This window comes from Phocoena sinus, chromosome 19 (genome assembly GCF_008692025.1).
Source record: "Phocoena sinus isolate mPhoSin1 chromosome 19, mPhoSin1.pri, whole genome shotgun sequence".
Taxonomy (NCBI): domain Eukaryota; kingdom Metazoa; phylum Chordata; class Mammalia; order Artiodactyla; family Phocoenidae; genus Phocoena; species Phocoena sinus.
In genome coordinates this window covers 3552174-3561528 of record NC_045781.1, presented here as the reverse complement: position 1 = coordinate 3561528, position 9355 = coordinate 3552174, and the positions used below count along the sequence as shown (strand labels likewise).

Genomic DNA, 9355 nt, shown 5'->3' with positions numbered 1-9355 from the left:
TATTTATTTATTTGGCTGTGTTGGGTCTTAGTTGTGGCACGCAGGATCTTCGCTGTGGCAGGCGGGATCTTTCGTTGCGTGCGCAGGCTCGAGAGTGCATGGGCTTAGTACTTGCAGCTTGTGGGCTTAGTTGCCCCGTGGCATGTGGGATCTTAGTTCCCTGACCAGGGATCCAACCTGCGTCCCAAGCACTGGAAGGGGGATTCTTAACCACCGGACCGCCAGGGAAGTCCCACTTGATGTTTTTATATACACTTACCTTGTGAAATAATCACCACAATTAAGCTAATTAACATATCCATGACCTCACACACTGAACATTTGTGTGTGAGTGTGTGTGTGGTGAGAACACTTAAGGTCTATCCTGTGAGCAAATTTCAAGTCTACGATGGAATATTGTGAACTGTAGTCACATCACTGTACATCACATCTCCAGAAGTTACTCGACTGCGTAACTGAACTTTGTTCCCCGTGACCAGCATCTCCCCACTGACCCCTTTCCCAGCCTCTGGCAACTACCATTCTCCTGTGTTTCTATGAGTCTGATTATTTTAGATCCCCCAGGGAAGTGAGCTCGGGCTGTACTTGTCTGTCTGTGTCTGGCTTCTTCTACTTCACATAATGTCCTCCAGTTTCATCCACGTTTCCCAAACGGAAGGATTCCCTTCTTTTTAAAGGCTGAATAATATTCCAGTGTGTGTGTGTGTGTGTGTGTGTGTGTGTGTGTGTGCGCACACACGCGTATCTCACATTTTATCTCTTCATCTTTCGACAGGCATTGAGGTTGTATCCATATCCTGGCTAATGTGAATAATGCTGCAGTGAACATAGGAGTGCAGATATCTCTCCGAGACTGTGGTTTCATCTGCTTTGGATATATACCCGGAAGTGGAATTGCTGGATCATATGGTAGGTAGTTCTATTTTTAATTTTTTGAGGAAACTCCATACTGTTTTCCACGGTGGCTGCACCGATTTGCCTTCCCACCAACAATGCATAGGGTTCTTTTTTCCACAACTTTGCCAACACTTGTTATCTTTTTTTTTTTTTTTTTTGCGGTACGTGGGCCTCTCACTGTACGCGGGCCTCTCACTGTTGTGGCCTCTCCCGTTGCGGAGCACAGGCTCCAGACACGCAGGCTCAGCGGCCATGGCTCACGGGCCCAGCCGCTCCGCGGCATGTGGGATCCTCCCGGACCGGGGCTCTTTTTTTTTAAGTTAGCTTATTTATTTATTTTTGGCTGCGCTGGGTCTTCGTTGCTGTGCATGGGCTTTCTCTAGTTGTGGTGAGCGGGGGCTACTCTTCCTTGCGGTGCGCGGGCTTCTCATTGCGGTGGCTTCTCTTGTTGTGGAGCAAAGGCTCTAGGCCCGTGGGCTTCAGTAGTTGTGGCTTGTGGGCTCTAGAGTTCAGGCTCAGTAGTTGTGGCACACAGGCTTACTTGCTCCATGGCACATGGGATCTTCCCCGACCAGGGCTCGAACCCATGTCCCCTGCGTTGGCAGGTGGATTCTTAACCACTGTGCCACCAGGGAAGCCCAACACTTGTTATCTTTTGTCTGTTTCATAACAGCCATTCTAACAGGTGTGAGGTGATATCTCATTGTGGTTTCGATTTGTATTTCCCTGCGGGTTAGTGATGTTGAACACCTTTTCATGTACTGTTTGGCCATTGGGATGTCTTCTTTTGAGAAATGCCTATTCAGGTCCTTTACCTATTTTTTAAATTGGGTTGTTACTACTTTGCATTGAGTTGTGTGAGCTCCTTGTATATTTTGACAAGTAGCTCCTTATCAGATACATCGTTTGCAAATATCTTCTCCCATTCTATATGTTGCCGTTTCACTCTGTTTCCTTTGCTGTGTAGAAGCTTTTAATATGATGCAATCCCCTTGTCTATTTCTATCTTTGTTGCCTGTGCTCTTGGTGTCATATCCAAAAAACCATTGCCCAAACTCACGTCAAGAAGCCTTTCCCCTATGCTTTCTTCTTGTAGTTTTATGGTTTCAGTCCTTATGGTTAAGTCTCTGATCCATTTTGACTTGATTTTATATATGGTGTGAGCTGAGGGTCCAGTTTCATTCTTCTGCACGTGGGTGTCTAGTTTTCCCAGCATCATTTATTGAAAGCAATATCCTTTCCCAATTGTGTGTTCTTGGCACCGTTGTGGAAGATAGTTCATGGAGCTTCTTTAAGACAGTTATTTTGAACAGTTAGGCAACTGATAGACCTTCATCTTTTACGGTTTATGTTTTGCCTTCGGCAGCGTCACATTCCCTGATTCTTCGTGTGTCTTATAGCTTTGCTTTGGTGTCTATGTGTTGGAAGAAACAGCCACCTGTTCCAGTCCTTATGGTCGGATTTTGCAGATCAGCCGAGTTAGAGATTCTGGAGCCTCTCAAACGTGTTCTGTGGACGTGCAAGCTCCACAGCCCTCCCTCCTGGGGCAAGGATTCCTAGTTGTGTGCCTTCACCGTGTCCCCCCTTCCCCTGGAGGAGTGCAGGGGACGGCGGGGGCTGGGGGCGGGCTCCATTTTCCTCCTCCTGAGGGAGAAGTCTCAGGATCGGTCCTCCTCTCCGTCCTGCCAGGCTCTGCCGGCTACTACAGCGCCTGTCCCTCTCTTCCTTTTTTGCTGCCCCCACGTGGGCCTGTGGCCTCGGGCTCTGAGTGAGGTGAGAGGCCAGGAGGTCTCTGAGGCAGTGCCCGGAGCCTGGGGATGTGGGTGCAGCTTGACTCCCTCTGGCCTGGGCCAAACGGAGGAGCCTCTCAGGGCTGAGGGTGCCAGCTTGGGGGAGGGGGGACGGGGGAGGGAACTGCTCCTTTTATCCTTTCAAAGAGGTTTTTCTTGGTTCTATGCTCATTCGAGGTGTTGCACCTTGCTAACTGGATCCTGCAGTTCGCATAAAATTTATTTTCCCCAAATACCGTACTTTTGTCACTGTTTATGTGCGGGGATGAGAGCTGGGACTTCCTGTCCTGCCGTCTTGCCTAAAACGTTGATTAATTTTTCTAGAATGCATCCTAGTGAGACCAGAAATGGAAAAATAGAAACAATAGCTAATCTACACAGGAAATAAAATGAGAAGACTAAACAGATATCTGTCACAGTTTCTAATGAGAGAAATGAGAATGCCATTAGGCAGCACTTGAAGAGACCACAGACCTAGACCACAGGGCATCCTCCACTTAAGGGGACTAGGGTTCTCCCTCACCCTCAGTGGGGGCAAAATTACTTCTTTTTTTTTTTTTAAATAGAAGTATAGTTAATTTACAATGTTGCATTAGTTCCAAGTGTATAGCAAAGTCATTCACTTATATATACATATTCTTTTTCAGATTCTTTCCGTTATAGATTTTTATGAGATATTGAGCATGGTTCCCTGTGCTATACAGTAGGTCCTTGTTGTTTATCTATTTTATGTAAAGTAGTGTGTATCTGCAAATCCCAAATTCCTAATTGATCCCTTCCCGCTTTATCCCCTTTGGTAACCACAAGGTTGTTTTGTCTGTCTGTGAGTGTATTTCTGTTTTATAAATAAGTTTATTTGTACCATGTTTTAAGATTCCACATATAAGTGAAATCACATGATATGTGTCTTTCTCTTTCTGACATACTTCACTTAATATGATAATCTCTAAGTCCATTCATGGTGCTTCAAATGGCATTATTTCATTCTTTTTTATGGCCGAGTAATATTCTATTATACATATATCACATCTTCTTTATCCATCTGTCAATGGACATTAAGGTTGCTTCCACGTCTTGCCTATTGTAAATAGTGCTGCTAGGTACATTGGGGTGCATGCATGTTTTTGAATTAGAATTTTTTCCGGATATATGCCCAAGAGTGAGGTTGCAGGATCATTAGGTAACTGTTTTTAGATTTTAAGTGACCTTCACACTGTTCTCCATAGTGGCTGCAACAATTTCCATTCCCAGCAACAGTGTAGTAAGGTTGCTTTTTCTCCACACCCTCTCCAGCATTTATTATTTGTAGATTTTTGATGATGGCCATTCTGACCAGTGTGAGGTGATAGCTCACTGTGGTTTTGATTTGTATTTCTCTAATAATTGGTGATGTTGAACATCTTTTTACATGCCTCTTGGCTATGTGTATGTCTTCTTTGGAGAAATGTCTATTTAGGTCTTCTGTCCAGTTTTTGTTTTGTTTTGTTTTTTTGTGGTATGCGGGCCTCTCACTGTTGTGGCCTCTCCCGTTGCGGAGCACAGGCTTTGGACACGCAGGCTCAGCGGCCATGGCTCATGGGCCTAGGCGCTCCGCGGCACGTGGGATCTTCCCGAACCGGGGCACGAACCCATGTCGCCTGCATCGGTAGGCGGACTCTCAACCACTGCGCCACCAGGGAAGCCCCTGTCCAGTTTGTAATTGAGTTTTTTTTTAATATATTAAGCTGTATGAGCTGTTTGTGTATTTTTGAAATTAATCCCTTGTCCTTAGCATTGTTTGCATATATTTTCTCCCAGTCCTAGGTTGTTTTTTCATTTTGTTTATGGTTTCCTTTGCTGTTTAAAAGTTTTAAGTTTAATTTGTTCCCATTTGTTTATTTTTTAAACTTGTATTACTTTAGGAGATGGATCCCCCAAAATATTGCTGCAATTTATGTCAAAGCATGTTCTGCTTATACTTTCCTCTAGGAGTTTTATAGTATCCAGTCTTACACTTAGGTCTTTAATCCATTTGGGTTTATTTTTGTATATGGTGTTAGAGAATCTTAAGTTTCATTCTTTTGCATGGAGCTGTCCAGTTTTCCCAGCACCACTTATTGAAGAGACTATCTTTTCTCCACTGTATATTCTTGCTTCCTTTGTCATAAGTTTATTGACCATAAGTGTGTGGTTTTTTTTCTGGGCTCTCTATTCTGTTCCATTGATCTATGAGTCTGTTTTTGTGCCAGTACCATAGTGTTTTGATGACTGTAGCTTCATAGTATAGTCTGAAATCAGGGCGTGTGATTCCTCCAGCTCTGTTCTTCTTTCTCACGATTGTTTTGGCTATTCGGGGTCTTTTGTGTTTCCATACAAATGAAGATATTTTTTGTTCTTTCTCCGTGAAAAATGCCCTTGGTAATTTGATAGGGACTGCACTGAATCTGTAGATTGCCTTGGGTAGTGTGGTCACTTTTACAATATTGAGTCTTCCAATCCAAGAACACAGTATATCTTTCCCTGGGGTACATTTATTTCTAATTGACCTTCCAGGGAATCTGTAGCCCTTTGAGTATCCATATTTAGGGATAGAAATGCATCGAAGCTCTTGGCTCTTAGTGAGATTTGGTGGACTACTGTCTCAAGAGAGGCAAATACTTAATAATAGTAATTATATTTTGTATTTTATAGCCCATGTGTCATCTATTGTAAGCCTCCCAGCTACTTTGTGGAAGAATATTTACTTTTTTTTGCTTTATTTATTTTTAATTTACTTGGAAAAAAAAAACCAAAAACAAGGATGAAACCCCCTGAAAGAGCACATGTGATTTATTCACATTCAGCATGTCAACAGATGATTATCTTACAAGAGCCAGGTGGTTCAAACTCCCAGTCCAGTGCTTTTAACTGAGATTTATCTCCTTGAAGTCTCTTGTGCTATGACGTGCAGAGCTGTGGGAGCTACTGGTTTATGTGGGAAGTTCATATAACCAGCAAAGAGGCTCAGGGGAACACAGGTGTGAGGACTGTAACTGAAGGGTCTTTAAGATGCTCTGCTGGACCAGCTGGGTGCATAGTCTCTCCTGGACTCACCTGGCTTTTCCTGAGGGCAGATACTCATTTAGGGGAAATAATGCCCCTGTTCAACAAGAAGTTCTAGGGTGTGTCTCATTCTGAACAGGGTCTTAGTCCAAGGACAGACTCTGCCGTGTCTCTTTTTTTTTTTTTTGTGGTACGCGGGCCTCTCACTGTTGTGGCCTCTCCCGTTGCGGAGCACAGGCTCCGGACGTGCAGGCTCAGCGGCCACGGCTCACGGGCCCAGCCGCTCCGCGGCATGTGGGATCTTCCCGGACCGGGACATGAACCCGTGTCCCCTGCATCGGCAGGCAGACTCTCAACCACTGCGCCACCAGGGAAGCCCTGGTTGCTTGATTTTTGAATATCAAGCCAATGTTGCATTCCTGGGATAAGCCCCACTTGGATGTGGTGTAGTATTTTAAAAGTATGTTGTTAGATTTGCTAATATTTTGTTGAAGACGTTTGTGTTTATGCTCATGAGGGAGATTGGCCTGCAAAGTTTTGTTTTATTTTGTTTTCGTTTTCTTTACTTTTACTACGAGAGTTGGTCTGGCCTCATAAATTAATACAACATTTCCTCCTCATCTAGTTTCTAGAAGAGATTGAGTAGAATTAATATTATTGTTTTTACATGTTTTGTAGAATTTGCAGGTAAAACCATTTAGGCCTGGAGATTTCTTTGGGGAAATTTTAATCTAAGAATTCAATATCTTGAATGTGAGACTAGCAAACTGTTTTTAAAGTCTGACAATAACACGTGTTAGTGAAGGTCTGGGACAAAAGGAATTACTCCACATTGTTTCTGGTTATACAAAATAAGACAGTCAATTAAATAAGAAAGCATCGTTATCCCTTAGATTTTCAAATATGTTTATGCTACCCAGGAGATTTTTGCCATATAAAACCTAGAAAAACTTGCACATATAGACAATAAAATACTACAAGGGTGTTTCCAGTATATAATACAGCAGGCAAAATTAACAAACCACAGTTCTTCTAGCTTCTAGGTGGAGGATGAGTAAGTTCTGGGGGTCTAATGCACAGCATTGTGATTATAATTAACAATAATGTCGTATATACTTGAAAGTTGTTAAGAGGGTAAATCGTAAATGTTCTAATCCAAAAAAGTAGAGGTAAGATAAGGAAAGGTCTAATGACGTGCTTTGCACGTCAGGTAGTTTTTCCAACACCATTTATTTATTTTTAACATCTTTATTGGAGTATAATTGCTTTACAGTGGTGTGTTAGTTTCTGCTTTATAACAAAGTGAATGAGCTATACGTATACATATGTCCACATATCTCTTCCCTCTTGCATCTCCCTCCCTCCCACCCTCCCTATCCCACCCCTCTAGGTGGTCACAAAGTAGTGAGCTGACCTCCCTGTGCTATGCAGCTGCTTCCCACTAGCTATGTATTTTACATTTAGTAGTGTATATATGTCCATGCCACTCTCTCACTTCGTCCCAACTTACCCTTCCCCCTCCGCATGTGCTCAAGTCCATTCTCTACGTCTGCGACCTTAGGTTCTTCAGAACGATTTTATTTTTTTAGATTCCATATATATGTGTTAGCATATGGTATTTGTTTTTCTCTTTCTGACTTACTTCACTTTGTATGACAGACTCTAGGTCCATCCACCTCACTTCAAATAACTCAATTTCGTTTCTTTTTATGGCTGAGTAATATTCCATTGTATATATGACCAACACCATTTATTGAAGAGACTATCCTTTACCCATTGTCTACTCTTGACTCTCTTGTCAAATATTAGTTGACTATACACGGGTCGGTTTATTTCTAGGATTTTGATTCTGTTCCGTTGGTCTATATATCTGTTTGTTGTTTTCTATTAACATACTGTTGGTTTTTTTTTTTTTGTGGTACGCGGGCCTCTCACTGTTGTGGCCTCTCCCGTTGCAGAGCACAGGCTCCGGACGCGCAGGCTCAGCGGCCATGGCTCACGGGCCCAGCCACTCCACGGCATGTGGGATCTTCCCGGACCGGGGAATGAACCCGTGTCCCCTGCATCGGCAGGCGGACTCCCAACCACTGCGCCACCAGGGAAGCCCAGCATACTGTTTTAATACTATATCTTTGTAGTATATTTTGAAATCTGGCAGTGATGCCTTGTTCTTTTTCAAGATTCTTTGACTATTTGTGGTGCCTGTAGTTCTTTTTTTTTCATTTTCTGTCATCTCTTGTCATATCAATTATACTTCTTTTTAAAACTGAAGTATATGGGGCTTCCCTGGTGGCACAGTGGTTGAGAGTCCGCCTGCCGATGCAGGGAACACAGGTTTGTGCCCCGGTCCAGGAAGATCCCACATGCCGCGGAGCGGCTGGGCCCTGAGCCATGGCCGCTGAGCCTGCGCTTCCGGAGCCTGTGCTCCGCAACGGGAGAGGCCACAACAGTGAGAGGCCCGCGTACCGCCAAAAAAAAAAAAAAAAAAAAAAAAAAAAAAAAAAACTGAAGTATAGTTGATTTACAATATTGTTAGTTTCAGGAGTACAGCATAGTGATTCTTTTGTGTGTGTGTGTATGTGTGTGTGTGATTTGCAGATTATATTCCTTTATAGGTTATTACAAGATATTGGGTATAATTTTCTGTGCTATACAGTAAATCCTTGTTGCTTATCTATTATACATATAGTAGTTTGCATCTGTTAATCCCATACTTTTAATTTCTATCCTGTCCCCACCTCTTCTCTTTGGTAACCATAATTTTGTTTGCTATGTCTGTGGGTCTATTTTGTGTACAGATTTCTTTGTATTATTTTTCACATATAAGTGATATCATATGGTATGTGTCTTTCTCTGACTTGTTTAACTACACATACTATTGTCTACTTCCATCCATGCTGCTGCAAATGGCAACTTTCATATTTTATGGCTGAATAATATTCCATTATGTATATATATGTATGTGTATATATATACCATACATATACCATATCTTCTTAATCCATCATCTGTTGATGGGCACTTTGGCTGTTTCCATGTCTTGGCTATGTGGCTTGTCTTGTAAATAGTGCTGCTATGAACACTGAGGTACATGTATCTTTTCAAATTACGGTTTTCTCCAGACATATGCCCAGGGGGCTGGATCATATGGTAGCTCTACTTTGCGGTTTTTGAGCATCCTCCTTACTGTTTTTCACAGTGGCTGCACCAATGTACATTCCCATCAAGTGTGTAGGAGGGTTCCCTTTTCTCCGTACCCTCTCCAGCATTTATTATTTGCAGTTTTTGATGTTAGCCCTGGTGACTGTACCGTGGTGATACCTCATTGTAGTTTTGCTTTACATTTCTCTAGTAATTAACATTGTTGAGCATCTTTTCATGTGCCTGTTGGCTGTCTGTATGTCTTTGGGAAAATGTCTATTTAGTTCTTCTGCCCATTTTTTGACTGGGTTGTCTACTTCTTTGAGTTTGAGTCATATGAGCAGTTTGTATATTTTGGTCGTATTGTTTACAAATATTTTCTCCCATTGCGTATGTTGTGTCTTCATTTTGTTGATGGTTTCCTTTGCTGGGCAAAAGGTTTTAAGTTTGATTATGCCCCATTTGTTTATTTTTGCTGTTATTTCTTTTGCCTTGGGAGACTGATT

At 42.5% G+C, this 9355-nt stretch overlaps 1 protein-coding gene across 1 annotated transcript in view; it reads left to right on the top strand.

Moving 5' to 3' along the window:
• The first annotated feature begins 778 nt into the window (after positions 1-778).
• The window catches only part of CDC42EP5 (CDC42 effector protein 5), a 74363-nt gene continuing 65786 nt past the window's right edge, over positions 779-9355 (top strand). The window contains exon 1 of the mRNA XM_032612982.1: positions 779-909. The gene's annotated coding sequence lies outside the window, so the exon portion shown is untranslated. The remainder of the gene's footprint in view (positions 910-9355) is intronic.